General features: G+C 50.8%; 2 pseudogenes; one reads left to right on the forward strand and one right to left on the reverse strand.

Moving 5' to 3' along the window:
• Positions 1 to 8,107: 8,107 nt before the first annotated feature.
• LOC144374038 (putative olfactory receptor 2W6 pseudogene) lies at positions 8,108 to 9,052 on the forward strand (annotated as a pseudogene).
• Positions 9,053 to 16,199: 7,147 nt separating this feature from the next.
• Positions 16,200 to 18,145, reverse strand: LOC144374040 (ras-related protein Rap-1b pseudogene; annotated as a pseudogene).
• Positions 18,146 to 19,523: the final 1,378 nt, after the last annotated feature.

Consider the following 19,523-nt stretch of genomic DNA (forward strand, 5'->3'; position numbering starts at 1 on the left):
CCTGACCCCCCTACCTGGAGGGGGAGAAGCAGGAGTTGAGCAGAGTGACAGCCCACCCTAGACACAGAGCCCTTGCTCAGGAGATGTGTGACTCTTCAGAGGGTCTGGGATCCTGTGGTGGTGACTCTAGAATTTAGCCAAGAGAGAGCATTTTTTGTTCCACTGAGCCTCCTGAGGGTTAGTGTGTGGCTCCTCTGGGGTTTGAGCCACGTGCAAGCAGATAATTAGTTCAAGGGCCAAGTTTGCAGGAAGGTGCCTCCAGCGGGAGTCATGTCTCACTCATTATTCTGAGAACAGTCCTCCCCCGGGGTGCATGGCTTAAAGTGAAGGGAGTCTCTTCACCCAGCAAAGCTCTCACCCCAGGGGCTGAGCAGTCTGAGGCCACCTCCTGTCCCTGTGTGGCTCCCTACCAGAGCAGGCAGAGGGAGCTGTGTCCAGCACAGGGAGCCACTCCAAGTCCCCAGAGGCTCCCACCCAAGTACTTCCTGGGCCCGGCATGGCTTCTGGATGAGATGAGATGGGCACGTCCAGGGTAAGGTGACTGAGGATAGGTGTCATTGTTCATGACTGGTGAAGCAGCTCGTGGCTCCAGTGAGAACCCAGCATCTCTGCCCGTCACCATGGGCATTCTAGTCCAAGGGCAGCCATTGCCTCTGGTAAAGCCACAGCCTCTGGGGTAGCCACGGCCTCTGGAGCCGACTCAGCTTCTAGAGCAGCCTCAGCCTCTGGGGAAGCCACAGCCTCCGGGGCATCTCTGGACTCTGGTGAAGCCACGGTCTCTGTTAAAGCCACAGACTCCAGGGCAGCCATGGACTCTGGAGCAGCCTCAGCCTCTGGGACAGTCATGGACTCTGGAGGAGCCACGGTCTCTGGTGAAGCCACACCTTCAGGGCAGCCGTGTCCTCTGGGGCAGCCCTGGCCTGTAGGCCAGCCACATTCTCTGGGGCAGCTGGGCCTCTGGTGAAGCAGGCTGCGCCAGGCCTTAGCTGGAGCTGTGCTTCCCTCACACTGGCCACTACACTCACTCCTGGGCTCCCAGTGTGGCTGTCACCCTTCAGAGTCCCTGGGAGCGCAGACACCGCCTGGCTTGGTCTGTGAACGCCTTGTTGACTGTGAGGGCTGTACTTGCCATGGGGGCTCCTGGTAAACCAGTGCAAGCCCAGCACGGAGAGCACTGTCACAGTGTCACCACTGGGCCTCAGTGCACATGGAGGCACATTCCTGGATCTCCCCACTTGCCCCATTTCCTGAAAGGTGACATGGGTTTGACTCATGAGACACCTTTCTGCCCCATCCCTCATCATGCCTGGGTCAGGTTCAGCTATGTAGAGATGGCAGAGATCCCTGCAGGTGTCACCACATAGGCAACAGTGAGTCCCTCCCGGTGTCCCCATACATAGACCAGCCAACCTTACGGGTGTCCTCACACAGGGTCTGGCCAACCCCTCCAGATCCCCACATGGAAAGTTATGCTACATACAATCCACATAAGTGTGAGTGAGGAGCAGCCGGTCAATGTGCTTTACAGAATTCCACCCAAGCCTCTGTCCCCATGAGGAGTGCTAGTCATTCTTCCACTCAGCCAGCTGTCTCTCCATCTCTGTCCATCTTGCATCATCTGTCACCTATCTGATATGTATGTCATCTGTCATCTCTCTATCCAGCTCTGTCATCTATCATGTGTCCCCCTCCCCTGTCCATCATGTGTTGTCTGCCTATCTATCTCTCCATCCATCCTGTAGCTACCCTCCAGCTCCTGTGTCTACATCATCTGTCATCCATCTATCCAGATCCATCATCTTGTATGGGTCATCTGTGACATGTCTATCTGTTAGGGTCTGTAAACAAGTCAAGATGGCACCTGGCATTTTGCCAGAGGGAGTGGTTTGTGAAGTAATGCCAGTGAGCCATTAAGTGTGGAGATTCCTTATAGGTTGATTGCTGTATCTAGTTTATGGTAATTAAGATAAGCTGTGTGTAATGTATATATACCCCTCCTGTCCTACAATAAACGGCTCCCACTCCAGCTGTATCAATGTACAAAAGTTGTTCGTCACCCCCCGGCTATTTTGCCTAGCCAGCCGGGCTGCAGCATCTAATCATCTGTCATCTGTGATCCATCCTTCCACCCATCCATGCACCCTGTGTCTATCCTCTAGCTCTGATCTCTGTATCACCTGCCATTGTCTATCATCCCTGTCTCTCCTCTCTCTTCCATCCATCTCTGGTCTGTCTCCCACCCTGTGGGAGGTTGCAAGCTGGTGAGAGTGCTGGGGGCTGGGGGCTGCAGATGGGGTCTTCGCTCCACTGAGCTTGCATTCTGGTTGGAAGGGACTCACAGCTGGTGAGGGAAACCAGGAGGCGTAGAAGGCAGTTTCCCATTCTGGTGGAAGCCCTGAATCCATAATGACAGCACAGAGGGGCACTGGGAACCACAGTGAGGGTGCACAGGGCAAGACTCATGGAGCAGGTGACATCTGGACTGAAGCCAAGACTTGAAGAACAGCCAGAGGGAAAGGCAGGGCCCAAACATGGAGGCAGCACTAGCTTACTGTAGGCTTTCCATTTAACTTTGTTTTGGAATTGCTTGGACATTTCAGTCAGGTTTTAAGAGCAATAATTCAAGTCCAGTATAGCCTCTGCCCCATTCACATACTTTTTTCTTTCTATTTTTTTTTTTTTTTGTGCTGGGAATGGAACCCAGAGCCTCACATATTCTGGGAAAGTACTCTACCATGGAGCTACAGTCCAGCCCTTTTTACTTTTTATTTTGAGACAGGGTCTGCCTAGTTGCTGAGGCAGGACTAATACTTGCAATCCTCCTGCCTCAGCCTCCCAAGTAGCAGGGATTGCAGGCCTGTACCATGGTGCCTAGCAAGAGCCAAATCCATGTATCAGTTTAAGGGCATCATTCTCTCCCTTTCTTAAGACTGTCCATCATCCAGTTTGTTTACCTCTTTGTGAGCCTTTGTTATTTTCTGTATTTTTCTTTGGAGCTTTCTGATAGGTTTGTCCGATGTTTCATTTGCATCTGAATTTTCATTTGCCTAATGACTAGTGTCCTAGTGTCCCCAACACATGACATATCTTCTGTGGTGAGACACCTCCTCCTGACTTTTGATCATTTTCTAATCGGATTAAACTGAATATTTTTGAGAGAGCTTCATATATTCTAGACACCAGACCTCTATTATAGTTTGAAAATGTTTTTCCATTCTATAGCTTGCCTTTTAAGCCTCTTAGTGGTATCTTTTCCTAGGCGAGTTTTGATTTGGGTTAAGCCCAATTAATAACCTTTCCTTTTGTGGGTTGCTGAGAGTCAAGTCTAAGAATTTTTTGCCTCTTCCTGGGTCCTGAAGGTTTTCTCACCTTCTTCTTTTAAAAGTACATAGCTTTACAGTTTACATTGAAGCCCACAACACATTCAATTCCTTGAGCTGTGTGGTCCATTTGCATCCAAGTTCATGGTCCAGAATGTTTGGTCATACAGGAGACCTATGTTGAGGCCCTGGGTGTCCTCAGTGCCAGTGTTTGTCCTCAGGCTGTGTCTTCTCCCCAGAATTGCTCCTAACCTCTTGGGAGCTCCAGCCCACGTGGGGAGCTCGCTCCAGGTCCTGGCAGTCTTTGACTGTGGGCTGCTCCCCTCCCTGCTCCAGTCCTGTGATTCTGTACATACTCTTGGAGTCAGGTAGGCTGCTTCCCTCCTCTGTGTTCCTTATCTTTTCAGAGTTACTCATTATTTGCCTTTCTAGTTTATTTTCCTTTCCTTAAAAAATGTAGAATCATCTTGTCTGTAGCTACTACAAATTGGAAGGGGTGTGGTTTGGGGTAAGAATGGTGTTGAGCCTGTGTAGGGGACAGCTGGCACTTGGGTTGTCTTGAATCTACCAAGGCTGGAGGCCTCTGCGGATTGAAATCTTGGGGGGGTTCTTTCCATCTGGGTCTTGGTTTTCAGCCTGTGGGTTCTATGCATGCTTCCTTTTACATTTGTGAGGCTTATTCTAATTTTTTATATTTGGGAGCTAGTTCTTCCTCCCTGGGGGTCCTTGAGAACACCATAGTCCCTGGGGTCCCCCGGGCTTGGCTCTGTAAACAAGCTGACACCAGCCTCCTCAGGTCCCCAGGCGCCTCATTTCCCACAGCTACAGGAGATGAAAGCCACCTTTCCTGCCCCTAGGTGAGCCAGTGCCATGGTGTCCCTGGCTATGCCTGGGACTCAGCCTGCTTCCCCACCTCAGGCTACTTCCTCATGGAGGCCCCTTTTCCCCCATGCAGGGACCTGCCACTGTGAGACAAAGGCATTTTGATCTGAAATGTGGGTCCAGGCCACACCACCTGCTGAGCTAAGGTGAGACGCTGGCCACTCTTGCCTCAGGAAGTGATTTCTCCTCCTCCTTCTGCTGCTGAGAGCTCCACCAACTCTTCTTCAGGTCAGATGTCATTTTTCTGTTTGATTTTCTATCAGAGTTGTCACTGAAGTTGCCTTTGGAAGACCCAAAATTGGCTGCAGATTCTGGAGAAGTCTCCTCCTGATCTCTGGAATTGAGGGAAGAAGGGCTTCAGAACCTCAGGTCCTCAACTTTCCAGGAATAAGAAGGGTGAGGACTTTGAATTTTTTTGAGTGTGTGGAAATGAGGCTCAGGTCTGACTCTCTACTGAAATCATCTTTGTGATGGCTTCTATTAGGGCTTATATTGGTTAGTGTGCATCAGAGTATGGAGCTTCCCAACCCCGACTTCTAATTTGGAACTCCACTTTTGAGAAAGATACTGCATCTGATTCAAAAAAGATAGAACACACTGATTTCTACAATGAATTGTAAGCATATAATGATGATTCTGTTCTACTTGTTTGCCTAGTCCCTGCTGGGCTAACCCAGGGTGCCCGTGGAGACTAGAGGCACACATAAAACCACACTTTTGTGTAGGAGAGGAGCCAGATTGAACAGAAAGCTCTGTTCTGTATCAGCATAGAGAGAGCTTCTCTGCAATTGTGAAAAGAATCACAGGCTTTCCTCTAGAGATTGCTGAGACTAAGGGAGCTCTCTGTAGGCATGTAAGTGCAGGTTGGTGAGGGAAAGGTGACAAATGACAGCAGCCACAGCCCTATAGCACGAAAAGGATGGGAAAGGAGGAAGTGCAGATCAGGGGACCTGAGCCCTGGGCTTGGCTGCCATAGGACCTGAGAGAGTGCAGAGCAGGGGACTTGGGCCCTGAGATTGGCTGGTACAGGACAGGAGGGAGTGCAGAGAAGGGGACCTGAGCCCTGAGCTTGTCTGGCACAGGACAGGAGGGAGTGCAGAGCAGGGGACCTGAGAACTGGACTTGGCTGCCATAGGACAGGAGGTAGTGAAGAGAGGGGACCTGAGCCCTTAGCTTTGCTGGCATAGAACAGGAGGGAGTGCAGAGAGGGGACCTGAGCCCTGGGCTTGGCTGTCACAGGACAGGTTAGAGTGCAGAACAGGGGACCTGAGCCCTAGGCTTGTCTGGCATAGGACAGGAGGGAGTCCAGAACAGGGGACCTGAGCCCTGGGTTTGGCTGCTATAGGAAGGAGAGGAGTGCAGAGAAGTGGACCTGAGCCCTGAGCTTGGCTGGCACAGGACAGGAGGGAGTGCAGAGCAGGGGACCTGAGCCCTGAGCTTGGCTGGCACAGGACAGGGAGTGCAGAGCAGGGGACCTGAGCTCTGGTCTTGGCTGGCACAGGACAGGAGGGAGTGCAGAGCAGGGGATCTGAGCCCTGGGCTTGGCTGCCATAGGACCTGAGAGAGTGCAGAGAGGGGACCTGGGCCCTGGGCTTAGCTGGTACAGGACAGGAGGGAGTGCAGAGCAGGGGACTTGGGCCCTGAGCTTGGCTGGCATAGGACAGGAGGGAGTGCAGAGCGGGGGACCTGAGCCCTGAGCTTGTCTGGCACAGGACAGGAGGGAGTGCAGAGCAGGGGACCTGGGCCCTGGGCTTGGCTGCTCTAGGACAGGAGAGAGTACAAAGCAGGGGACCTGAGCCCTGGGCTTGACTATCACAGGACAGGAGGGAGTGCAGAGCAGGGGACCTGAGAACTGGACTTGGCTGCCATAGGAAGGAGAGGAGTACAGAGAAGTGGACCTGAGCCCTGAGCTTGGCTGGCACAGGACAGGAGGGAGTGCAGGGCAGGGGTCCTGGGCCCTGAGCTTGGCTGGCACAGGACAGGAGGGAGTGCAGAGCAGGGGACCTGAGCTCTGGTCTTGGCTGGCACAGGACAGGAGGGAGTGCAGAGCAGGGGACCTGAGACCTGGGCTTGGCTGGCACAGGACAGGAGGGAGTACAGAGAAGGGGACCTGAGCCCTGGGCTTGGCTGTTATTGGAAGGAGGGAGTGCATAGAGACAGGAATGGCCAGAGAGAGTCTCACCTTAGCTCAGTGGGTGGTGTGGCCCGGACCCACATTTCAGGTCAATGCCTTTGTCTCACAAAAAATTTTTTTCCCGCATGGGGGAAAAGGGGTCTAAAAATTCCTAAATAAGAATGTGCAGTATATCTGAAATATAAATAGTTCCCCTACTCTTTGTTGTTAATTCTATCCATTAAAGCCTAGAAAGCCCTAGTCTGTCCTCCATGAGTTGGTGTGGTTGGAGCATAACCTTAGGTCAGAGAATCAAGTCCCATTCACCAACCCAATTTCAGAACATTAGGCCGAAGTTTCCATAATGAGTTCACATTTATTATTTCATGCCAATGAAACTACTAAAGAAATTTGACATTTTCATAGCTCCTTTGCAATTTCATGACTGTCAACTAAACACCTGGGCAGGATGCGAGTCAGAGGACTATGCATGGTGGCCACACTGATGTAATAAAGTATGGAGGAAAAAATGTTTTTAAAAGACCTGAGGTCACCTTGCGATTTTGGCTCAGGAGTGGCAGTCTAAGTGACAGCCATTGCTAAATAATTTGTGTAGTTTGTCATCCCCAGTCCTTGGGTCTCTCCATGGGGTACAATTTAGCAATGGGTCTGTGGATACTGAAGCTCAGCTGCTCTTCACACTCGACGCTTGCAAAGTGTGCCTGTGAAAGTCTCCCGGCACTTGTCTGGCCACTTCTGAGGGTTCCCTGCCCCTTTCCTACCCCTTTGTGTGGCTTGGCTGGGGATCTGGTGTCTGAACTGTTGGATTCAAACTTAGGGATCCCCACCACAGCTTCAGCCAGGCAGAGTTTGCAGACTCCACCATGAGGGCCGACAGGTGGGGCAGCAGCCACAGGCACACAGGGGTCCTTCAAAATGCTTCTGTACTCCCATGTCCACTGTCTTGTGTTGCCTGGTGTCACTTGCTACTACTGTCTAAGGGGAGGCCTTCCTCAGTAGCTATTGGCACTATCAGGCAGGGTCCCCTTCACAGCCCTTATCTTAGACAACTGTAGCCCTGGAGGCTGTAGGTGGCCAAGGTATAAGCCCACTGTCACCAGGCATGTGGACATGGGAGGTATGGATGGGAACCTAAAAGCCCTATCCTCTTTCCATCTTGCATGAGGAAAGCCAACACACAGGATGCCAAGCTGGGTTGTAGGTCATGTATTGCAGAGGCAGAATCACACCTGTCACCTCAAGAATTATTGGGTCCTGTTTTGATACAATGGCCTGCCATTCAAGGTGGCCTCCTGTGTGCATTCGCGAAGTCCCTGAGCATCGGCCCTGAGTTTGGCCCTTGTACCTGGGCACATCCTGCTGGCTTTTGTGGGAGCATCCTGCTCAGTGGGCCACAGGTCACATTCCTTCTGTGAACACAGCCAGAGCCCGGCTCTCAGGTCATGGCCTCCATTAACATAGGCGCAGCTGCAGGGCTCTCCCCACCCGTTGGTAGCCACTGGCCAACACCCAGCCCTCGACAACTCTTCTGGCTGAGCTTCTGACCCGCCTTGGTCATCACATGCCTGTACCGTTCCCCAAGGCGGCAGGCTCCAGGGCAGATCCATGCCCCACCTGGGAGTCGGGCACACTGCCCTGCTCATAATGGGCCTCTGTAGGTGTACACTCAGAGGTGAACTCTCTTGAGTACACAGCCGGGTGCAGTGGGCAGGGGGCCATGCTGTGTTCTCTTACCAGTGCCCTTGATGTTTCTGCACACAGTGGGGTGGCCATGGGGAGCGGCAACGACAGCTCCCTCCAGGCATTCATCCTGGTGGGCTTCTCTGACCGGCCTCGACTGGAGAGGGTCCTGTTTGCCTCTGTCTTGGTCTTCTATGTCCTGGCACTGGTGGGCAACGCTGCCATTGTCCTCTTGTCCCTAGCGGATGCCAGGCTCCACACGCCCATGTACTTCTTCCTTGGGAACCTGTCCTTCCTGGACCTCTGCTTCACCACCAGCATTGTGCCCCAGCTGCTGTGGAACCTCTGGGGCTCAGACAAGACCATCAGCTACCACGGCTGCGTGGCCCAGCTCTACGTCTACATGGTGCTGGGCTCCACCGAGTGCGTCCTCCTGGCCGTCATGTCCTACGACCGCCACGTGGCCGTCTGCCGGCCCCTGCACTACATGGTGCTCATGCATCCCCGCCTCTGCCTGCAGCTGGTTGCTGTGGCCTGGGGCTGCGGCTTTCTGAATGCCTTCGTCATGTGTCCTCAGACCATGAGGCTCTCGCGCTGTGGGCGCCGCAGGGTGGACCACTTTCTTTGTGAGATGCCGGCTCTCATCGCCATGTCCTGTGAAGACACCATGCTGGTGGAAGCCTGTGCCTTTGCCCTGGGGGTAGCGCTTCTGCTGGTGCCCCTGTCCCTGATCCTCGTCTCGTACGGCACCATCGCAGCCGCAGTGCTGAGGATCAGGTCGACCGCGGGGCGCAGGAAGGCCTTCAGCACCTGCTCCTCCCACCTGCTGGTGGTCTCTCTATTCTACGGGACCATCATCTACATGTACCTGCAGCCGGCCAACAGCTACTCACAGGACCAGGGCAAGTTCCTCACACTCTTCTACACGGTGGTCACACCCAGCGCCAACCCCCTCATCTATACCCTGAGGAACAAGGATGTGAAGGGGGCAGTGGCCAGGCTCCTGGGCTGGGAGAAGGGGTCTGGGGAAGCTTAAGTGAGCAGCACTTGCATCTGGCTGCTGAGGTGCAGTGCCCTCGTCCACATCCTCAGGCCAGTGGTGTTCTGTGGAGGCGGGCTGGGGCGGATATACATCCTGAGATATCTCAAATTCACACTTGAGTCTCAAGTACAAATGTGACATCCATCTGTGTTTCCTGTGTGCACATACACATAGCCTCAAAGTCTGTGTAGGCATTCAGATCACCTGTGTCGCCACAGGCTTGCAGGTCCTGGGTGGGGTTTCCATGGTTGGGTGGTGATGGTGCTGAGGAAGTTTTGGGTTTTGGAGCATTGGGACACGGGGAGCTCAGATTGGGGTGCCTGATCCATGCGGAGGACTTGCTGGAGCCACCAAGTGAGACAGACAACACAGTGGCTCAGGGTTCTAGTGTGGCTCGCCCTGCCGGGTCTGGGTGGGACCAGCTGTCAGCTCTTAGGAGCTCTGCTCCACCATGGCAGGGGACTTGTCATCTGCCCTGTCCACAAGCACCAGGCAGTTTGCAACTACATCCTAGGTGTCAAAGAGAGACAGTGAGCAGCCTTTCTCAGCACCCCTGTGCCCACAACTGTGGTGGCATTTCCAATGGACATCTGGGCATGCTGGGAGGACAGCCTCTGCCCAGGCTGTCCTCATGAGCCGGGAGTGGCCTTTTATGTGCATCTTCTGGAAGGGAGGACTGGGGGGGGGGTCGTGGCCCCTCTCCTTGGCTGTTCTCACAGCAGAGTGCTCCCAGGAGGGCTGAGCAGCCAAGGGCCTAGAAAGAGCCAGGCAGATGATCTTGGTCTCCTGGGGAGGTTCCTGGCCAACCTCACCAGACATGGTGTTGTTGGCGATCTTACAAGGTCAGTGCAGCCGGACGTCACTAAGAGCAGTGCTGCAGCAGCAGGTGCCTAGGAGCCCGAGGATGTGACTTCCCGGCTCCGCAGCCCTGGAGTGCAAGACCACGGCTGGGCAGGCGTCTGTTAAAGGCTCCCCCCAGTCTCCGGTGACAGACAGACCTGGGAGTTGTCATGTTGGGGATAGTCAAAGTTGACTCCTCTCTTTCCCCAAGCCTTCTTCCTGTGTCCTGAACCATGAGCTCCCTCGGGAGGTGGGAGTGAACAGAGAGCCTCAGCCCACCCTGTTCCTTGTTCAGCAGCGTCCCTCCGGTGACTGTTCCAGGTGAATGGATGGTCCCTTTCATAGAATAGCCTTATTCTAAGTCCTGGCTTTCGTTTAACCCTGGAGGGATACAAAATCCAGGAGCAGAAAGCGTGTCGGGAGATGGGTTCACACTGAGAGCCACCTGACCCCCAGCCAGGCTCAGTGGCTTTAACCTATAATGACTCCGCTGGGCTCCCTGGCTAGAAACCGCTGATCCCACCCTTCCGAGGAACGATCCGTGGATGAATTGCTTGGAGAAGGGGCCTGGAGAGCACCCTTGGGGACACTTATCTGGGAAAGTGCTGTGCCAGTGCCCAGGGGCAACTTCATGACTCTGGGTGAGATGGAGCTGAGGGGCTGGGAATCTCAGCGGCATGGCTGCCAGTCAGTGAACAGCAGCACTTGGGACTCTTCCTCTTAAGTCAGTGGAGCTGAGAGTGTGGCCGCAGGTGTGCCCTTCCAGATGGCCTGGTGTGGGATTCTGTTTGTCCTTGGCTTAGAGAAGATACCAGCAAGGGAAGGAAACCCTTATCTCAAGCTCAGGGCAGATTCTGCTGCAGAGCTTACTGAGACCCTCTCTGAAGCTGTGGGTGACGGAATTGTCTAGACTGTCTCCTGGCTGCACAGGGAGGAGGCTCTGTGCTTGCTGGCATTCCTTGTCACACAGGGATAAATGCAGCCGGTGTCACAGAGTGGCATTGTGAAGGACCCACGGCCACACTGCTGTGCTCAGTGGGTGGACTCCTCATCTGGCTCCTCCTTGGATCTGTTTGGTTTTGGTTGGTTTGGCTTAAGGGACCCTGCCTAAGGAGCATCTCAGAAGCACCACCGCAAGTGTGTTCTTTGTGGAAGTTTGTGTGGGAGTGAGTTGTCACTTACACACTACTCTCTGTTCCTTTGGATACATGCCCAGGAGCGGAACTGCTGGATCACAGGGGCTGCCGTTCTCTGCTGTGGCTGTGCTCACAGTGCCCAAGGGTTCCCTTTTCTTTGCCCCCTGCTGACATTTATTACTTTTTGTCTTTTTGATATTGACCATTCTAACAAGCATGAGGTGACATCTCACGTGGTCTTAACTTGCGTTGCCCTGATGGTCAGTGGTTCTGAAGGTTTTGTGTACATGTTGGGCATTTGAATGCTCCTTGTTAGAAATATCTATTTTGAGAAATACCTATTTAGATCCTCCTCTCATTTTTGAATCAAATTACTTGTTTTCTTCCTGTTGAGCTTTTTGGGTTCTGTGTGTGTCTGGGATTCTGATCCCTGTCAGGTGTGGCTTGCAGGTGCGCTCTCCCATTCTGTCCTCCTTTGCTGTTGATTGGGCCCTCTGCTGTGCAGAAGCTTGTCAGTCTGATGGAATTCTGTTCATTTCCACATTTGTTGCCTGTGCTTTTGGGGTTCTATCCAAAAAGTTATTGTCATGGAGCTTTTAATCTATGTTTTCTGCCAGCTATTCTCCACTTTTGGGTCTCACATTTAAGATCTCTAATCTGTTTCCTAAATTATGAAATTAAGAAGACATCTGACACACACCTCTGCAGCTGGGTGTGAGAAATCAAGGTAGGGATGACATAGGAGGCTATGGTCCATTTCTATTGGTGGGGGCACTGTGTCCAGATTTGGCCAAGCAGAGTGGGCTAGGCTTCCCTGAGCTCAGGGCCAGGTACAGAGTAGGCTAGGGTTCCCTGGGCTCAAGGCCAGGTGTACAGTAGGCTAGGGTTCCCTGGGGCTCAGGACCAGGTGCAGAGTGGGCTAGGCTTCCCTGGGGCTCAGGGCCAGGGTAGAGTGGTCTAGGGTTCTCTGGGCTCAGGGCCAGGTGTAGAGTGGGCTAAAGTTCCCTGGGGCTCAGGGCCAGTTGTGGAGTGGGATAGGTTTCCCTGGGGCTCAGAGCCAGGTGCAGAGTGGGCTAGGTTTCCCTGGGGCTCAGGGCCAGATGCCGAATGGGCTAGGGTTCCCTGGGGCTCAGGGCCAGGTGTAGAGTAGGCTAGGCTTCCCTGGGCTCAGGGGCAGATACAGAGTGGGCTAGGGTTCCCTGGATTCAAGGTCCAGGTATACAGTGGGGGCTAGGATTCCCTTGGGTAAGACCGGTACACAGTTTATGGTTCCTGGGCTCAGGTCCAGGTTCATGGTTGGCAAGAGTGTCCTGGGCTAAGGCCAGATTCAGAATGGCTAGGGTTCCCTCATCTCAGGGCCAGATGCAGAGTGGGGTAGGGTTTACTGGGTTCAGAGTTGGGTAGGGTTCAAAGGCCTTGCACAGAGTGGGCTAGGGTGTTTTAAGCTAAGGCTAGGTTTAGAGTGTGCTAAGGTTCCCTGGGTTTTGGGCCAGGTACAGAGTGGGGTAGAGTTCCTCGGGGCTCAGGACCACGTACAGAGTGGGCTAGGGTTTCCGGCCTAAGGCCAGATGTACAGTGGGGTATGATTCCCTGGGCTCAGGGCCAGATGAAGAGTAAGCTAGGGTTCCCTGTTTTCCAGGGCCAGGTGCAGAGTGGGGTAGGGCTCCCTGGTTTCCAGAGCCAGGTACAACGTGGTTAGGGTTCCCTGGGCTCAGGGCCACGTGCAGAGTGGCTAGGGTTCCCTGGGCTCAGGGCCAGGCTGGTGTGTTTTACCTGTTTTCTGGAGGTCTCTTGCTTCCGTAGATCAGTCCCTGAAGATTAAAACTCATGCAAACTTGCCCTCCAGCCTGTGGATACAAATCTGTGGAAACAGGTCTCTGTGATTTGATTTTTAATAATAAAAGTTAGCGATGTTACTATGGAGACAAGGTCTCCACTGGGACCTGCAAGTCCGGCTTCTACCTCTGCTGCATTAGCTCGCAGCTCACGCATACTCTGACAGATCTGGAGTTTCCTTCAGGTTGTGGTGAGCTGTACACTCTGGTGCCTGTCTCTGTCTCTTCACATCAGACACATGCAATCGACCCAGGCTGCTCAGACATGTTCCCACCAAGAGCTTGTGCTCTGAACTTTTGGGACCTTTCACAGGGAAGTGAGTCTTTCTCGCCTCTGAGCAGGGCCTTCCACCTTCCTGATATGAATTTGCTTTGGGGAAAGGAGAGAAAATGGAATTTCAAGTGTACACTGTAGTGCAGGTCTGAGGGCTCTGGCCTCATGCTGTTGCCAAGGAGGAAGGCTAGGATTCCAGGTCACGGGTAGACCTGCAGAGATGAACTCATGCTCCATCCCAAATAGCCAGGTACTTAAGTGAACAGCCCCTTGCAGGTGCAGCCAGTGCAGGATCTCCCATCTCTCGAGCTAGAGCTTGGTATAAGGGGGCGTACTTAACAGAGCTTTGCAAAATACGTTGATTTTACCTCAGAAGCAGAACACAGAAGTCAAACTCAGGTATTGTGAGAGCTCACTTTTATACTGCTGTACTGATTTATCACAAATACTTACTTACCAGTGACACTACATCCCCTGTCCCTGCAGGGGATAGAAGAATTCATGATTAATGACCAACATTCAAACATTTGTCATTTGCACTTAATTGATCTTCCTTCGCTCAGCGAGTGTGAGGACTGTGGAGATGGATGAAAAGATGGTGGGGAAATCCAGTGGCGCCCATGCTGGCCTGCCATGGAGGGGCAGCTGGACCCCTATCTTAGTTCTGAGGTCTGGTGTCCTGTTGGAGACACGTCTGCTGGATCTTGAGGACTGAGAGTGTTAGAAAGCAGGAGAGCATGAGGAAGGCGGTGCAGGGCAGAGGGAGACGGCAGTAGGTGCATTCGCCCAGGGTTCAGCATGGAGGCATGCCCCCACCAGTGTTAAGCTGACTGGGTTTGGTTTGGCCCCTCACAGAGAGAAAATGAGTGGGCCTAGGACAAGCCTGGCATCAATAGGATACATTTAAATAAGGTCACTTGCTGCAGCTTACAGTGTGCCCTGGAGGACAAGGGGAGGAAAAGACTTTTAAAACGTCTCTCCTAGTGCCCCATGATCACACGATAGTGGGGTACATTGACATAATCGTGGCTGCATGCAATGTCACCTGCTCCATTTCAGTCTTCTGTGCTTCCTCTTTCCTCCATCTCCTCACTTCCCTTCCCCTAAGCTCTTCCTTCCATTTATTGTCTACCTTAGTGCTTTACAGCTGGACACAGGCACAATACATTGTGGAGTGTACATGGTGTGCAGAGCATAGGCTGGTCATCTCCTGCCTTGGTTCCTCCCTCCTGGCCCCCTTCCTCTGCTCCACTGACCTCCCCTCTACTTCCAGGGATCTGCCCCCCCCCCTTTTCTTCCATTATTCTGCTCTAGCTTCCACATATGAGAGAAAATAAGAAAAAAGCCTTTTAATAACTCAGGAAGAACTTATGCAAGTTTAATTAGTGAAACAGGAGAGTAATGGAGACTAGGAATTGGGTTTGGGAGACAGATGTTAAAGCAGTGGGACGGTGAGACTTGGGGACATGGTTGGGCGTGGAAAGCGAAGTTCCAGAGTTCCAGTCCTGGTTGCTTCTCTGGGCCTGGAGGGAACACGTTGTTAGTTGGTAATTAGCAGTTTTCTCTCAAATAAATGGGAAGAATCACAAGAATCATTATGTTAGAACTAATCATTATGTTAGAACAAATGCTGTGAAAATAATGACCTCAGATCCATCCTGTTGAGACAAAGCCCCTGGCACAGGGGGATCATTACCCTCTTGGCACAGAAGTCCCTGGGGAATGGAGCCATTAAGAAGTCCGCTGTGTGTCTGGGTGGGGCCTCTGAGGAGTGTCTCCTGTGCCCCGCTGAACTGCCGGAGGCCTCCAGGACCCTAGGGATCCCCAGGCATCTGCGTCTGCACAGGAAGGCAGCCTGCAGGAAGTCCCAGAGCCCTGTCTTCCCTCACTTGGCCTTGGAACACAGTTACACCAATGGCAGAGAGTGCTTCCTGGCCCTGGGGAGCAAGGCCATCCTGGGCCCTTCAGGTTAAGGAGCTCCTGGTGGAAACGCCCAGGCTCAGATGCCTCAGACACGCATCTTCCTCATCCCAGAGGGAGAAATGAATTTCAAGTTTAAATTTTTCTGCTACAAAATCTTCCAAATAAGTGCAGAGTCCATGTGTATGTACAGACCTAAGATAAAAATACAGGTGAAAGCAACACTTTCTTTGAGTTGATTTACTTTTTAAGATTTGTCCTGAAGTAAAACTGTAAAAATTTTGGTGTGCAGTTCTATTAATTTTGTAGACACATAGACTTATATAAAGACCATCAAGATCAGGGTGCCCACCCTGAGCGCTCCCTGGTACCCTTTCTATCTACACTCTGCCCCAGCCCTAAACTCTGAATCCGTGTTCATCACTATCATTTTTTCTTGAGGACAGCGCCGCATACGTGTCATCTTGAAGGACCCTTATGAAAGCCACGGCTGACTTTAAAGTTGCCCGTTCAAAGTCAGCAGGCTGCATGGGCCGCCCATTCTGATGGCTGTGCCGGCCGCTCAGGTTTAGTTTGTGCTGAGCAGAATTCCTTTGCATGGGTGGCCTCTGTGTGCCTGTTTCGCTGGTTGAAGGGCATTTGGACTGTGCATGGTCTTGGGTAAGGATAAGTAGAGCTGCTATAAACTCTTAAATACAAGTTTCCTTGGGAACGTATAGGGGCCCTCAGAAGCTGCCAAGTCCTTTCACATGGTGGTGGGTGCATCCCACCTGTGGTGTGTGGCCACCCTGCCGCCAGCTGGCCTTAGCTGCGCAGGAGGTGTGCAGGCCCAGTGCAGGCCCCCTGCAGGCCGTGCCATGCCAACGTTTTCGTGATGATGACTCAGGGCCCCTTTCCATGTGGATTTGTCACCACCACGTCCTTTTCTGTAAGGTGGCCGCTTCCAGTGTTTACTCATTTTTAACGATTTGCTTCTGTTTTCCCTGTAGAGTCGGTGCAATCTTCAGCAAGTCAGGACAGAGTTGATGGGTGGACAGTGGCCTGCGGAAGTCTCACCCCAGCTTTTCACAGGGCCTCTCATGCTCTCCACGGTAACTTTCTTTCTTTCTTTTTTTTTTTTTTTATAATGCAAGCCCTTGCATGGCAATCCAAATTTATTGAACTACTGATGCTAAGTTATACAAAATTGCACCACTTTAATTAAGGCTTTTAGTTTACATTTGGCCACCTCAAAGTAGTTGTAACATTAGGTTGGTCAATTTAAATACTGTGGCTCCCTGTTGGATAGACACACAATCTTTACACCCAAACGTTAATGCATACAAAGCAACAAGGCATTGTTAAATAAAACAGCAATAGTTACTGCAAATTAGGCCTTGTGACCAATTATACATGATTAAAATTACTTCCCACATTCACATCCACAGTACTCGTCCACCATTTAACATCTCAACCAAAACGTTACACATGTGAAACAATCACTAACAGGCAAAAATACTAAACCTGTATATTTGGTATTGCAAATACACATATGCATGAGCAAGCAAGGGATTCACAGTGAGAATCTACAGCTGCAGAAGCCTGAAAATGATTTACAAAAATTGTTAAATCATTAAAAAATTGTTGAAAATATACACTTCTTGTTGTAGACCCCCACTGTACACACAACTACAAACATTGTTCCCTATGTAAACAAAAAAGGGAAACACATAATAAGGAGATTTGAAAAGTCTGGACATTTCCTTCCCAACAGATATTAAAGGCAACGTCTTTAATCTAAGACATCATACTGAAAGGACTATATTTTAAAGACAAGATCACTGTCTCCACAGGTTTTTGAAAAATTAAAAAAAAACTATATAGCTGTGTTAATCAAAGCGCTTATTTTATACAATACAATGATAATGACCTTGGATTTAAAAAAATTACAATAAGCTACAAGTATCAAAGAAGCAAAGTTTATCTGGAGTAGTCTATATAGGAGCTCTTTGGACTTTCTTTTATTATGCTAAAATAGTGGTGCTTTCAGGATTTACATTATTGTACTCTCCAATACAAAGTATGGGGTGTGTTAAAGTATACAGTACACCATTTTCATACATGTACAACATTGGTGGATGAAGAATGTCTCTTAGCAGTAATACTGGATGTAGCCTCTGGTTTTACCAGCTGCATTCTCTAGGACTATTATATAAGTAAAAATCTCTCTTGTGATACTGAAAAGTGATTAGAATGTGCAAACTGATATAGTAGCTTTCATCCGCCTCTTAAAGGGTACCACTATAGGAAAGTCCATATAAGATGTTGGTAGGTTTAACAAAGTTGGAATGCTGGCACTGTTGAATTGGGCAACAGTTCTTCAGACCTGGCTCAGAGCTACAATGCATTCAATATATTAAAGCAGCTGACACGATGACTTTTTGCGGGCCTTCCCAGGCACTGGAGTTTTTCTGTTAATTTGCCGCACTAGGTCATAAAAGATCTCATTAACATTTATTTTTGATTTTGCAGAAGATTCTAAGAATGCACAGTTGTTCCACTGTCTTGCTAGATTTTGACCTTGTTCCTTTCCTACAACTCTTTCATCTTCCAAGTCACACTTATTACCAACCAGAATCATGGGAACATCATCAGTGTCTTTAACTCGAAGAATCTGTTCTCTCAGATCTTGTAAATCATTAAAGGTGGACTGTGCAGTGATGGAATAAACTAAAGCAAAGCCTTGTCCATTTTTCATGTACAAATCCCTCATTGCTGTAAATTGTTCCGTTCCTGCAGTATCCAAGATTTCAAGCATACATTGTTGTGCATCTACTTCAACTTGCTTTATATAAGAATCTTCTATCGTAGGATCATATTTTTCAACAAAAATTCCTTGAACAAATTGTACAGTCAGAGCAGACTTTCCAACTCCTCCTGAGCCAAGAACGACTAGCTTATATTCACGCATGATGCAAACTTGTCAAAATTGAGTACCTCTCATGCTGTCACCGGGTTCCCGTAGCCAGCGTCACCCCGCGCTCCCTCCGGGTCGCTGCTCTGGGCGCCACAGCGGTCCTGTCGCTGCCGCCACCGCTCCCGCTGGTTTACACTCTCCACGGTAACTTTCAGTAGCACTTGCAATCTGAATGACGTCCCCTGGCTAGCCTCTCCATCGCCCGTTGGCTTATGGTGTGCTAAGAAATCTGCGCCTACCCAGCCTCTAAGTGTTTTTCTTCTGTTTTCTATTAAACTATTTCTATTGATTTTACATTTCATATCAATCGTCCGTGACCCGGTTTGGGTTGATCTTGTAGAAGGGATGAGGTTAAAATGAGGGTTTTTGATAGCATATGGAGGTCCACTGGTTCCAGCAATTTGTCTTTCTTACTGCTAATGCTTAATTCTTGTGAGTTTTTTTCTTTTTAGAAATCATGTTACAGATGCTCTGATACAAATTTTTCTTTTGAATTTTTTCAACATAGTTCTTAATGACTTAAAAAATTTTATTCATTCACATCAAACATGAACTAAATTCATAAGAATTTTGTCTCAAATAATGGGATTTTCATTCCTCAAGAGAATTCATGAATGAAAAGGAGCTTACAGCAGGGTCTGGGGTTTGGTGTGATTTTTATTTCCAAAAGTAGGCGAGACAGAAGTTTACCTTGTCCACAGTGAAACTTCCTGAGTGCTGTGCTCAGAAGCCAGTCCACACCCACAGAGATCATCCCTATGCTTCTCTGTTCTGTGGTGGGAAGGGGGCATACTGGGTTAATTTGATTGCAATGCTCTATAAACAGGGGCCTTTATTCAGGAAATGCTTCTTGAATCTTAAATATACAAGAACACTAAAAAATGGGATAACTGAGTGTGGTGGCAAAGGGACTCAGAGGAGACTCAAAGGGACTCCAGGAGGAGGATGGGTGTGCCCTGGTTGACCGTAGAGGACATGCTGTGGAGCAGAGACCACGACTGCATGAAGGAGCAGGTGGTGACCGCCTTGTCACCTGGCGAAGGCTGACCCCAGCCCCTTAGCAGGGACACAGTTGTAGGAGACCAGGATCAGGACAGACCCAGGGCAGTGTGTCCAGGCAGGATGGGCTGATGGCAGCCGGCACCTCACATACAATGTGTGATGCGTCAGTGACAGCAATGACCGTGTAGCCCCAGGGACGTGGTCGGTGGGGACAACATCAGGTGAAACTGGCGGTTCCACTGAGCCAGGCTTAGGCTGCCATCTGCAAGCACAGCTATGGACGCATCATGACCCATGATGGAGCAGCTTGCAGCTGGCTGTAAAGAGCCATGCTCCACGACCAGAGGGGCATGCATCCATGGCCTCGTGGACATGAAGGAGTCGGACTGCTCACTCCAGTTGTGATGGTCTTTCCTGGGCCCAGAGGCTGACCAGCAGCCAGGGAAAGATGCTGGGTATAGCAGAAGCTGAGGATGGACAGGGTGCTGAGGAGGAAGTATGT

The sequence above is a fragment of the Ictidomys tridecemlineatus genome, unplaced genomic scaffold (genome assembly GCF_052094955.1).
Source record: "Ictidomys tridecemlineatus isolate mIctTri1 unplaced genomic scaffold, mIctTri1.hap1 Scaffold_562, whole genome shotgun sequence".
NCBI classification, from domain to species: Eukaryota; Metazoa; Chordata; class Mammalia; order Rodentia; family Sciuridae; genus Ictidomys; species Ictidomys tridecemlineatus.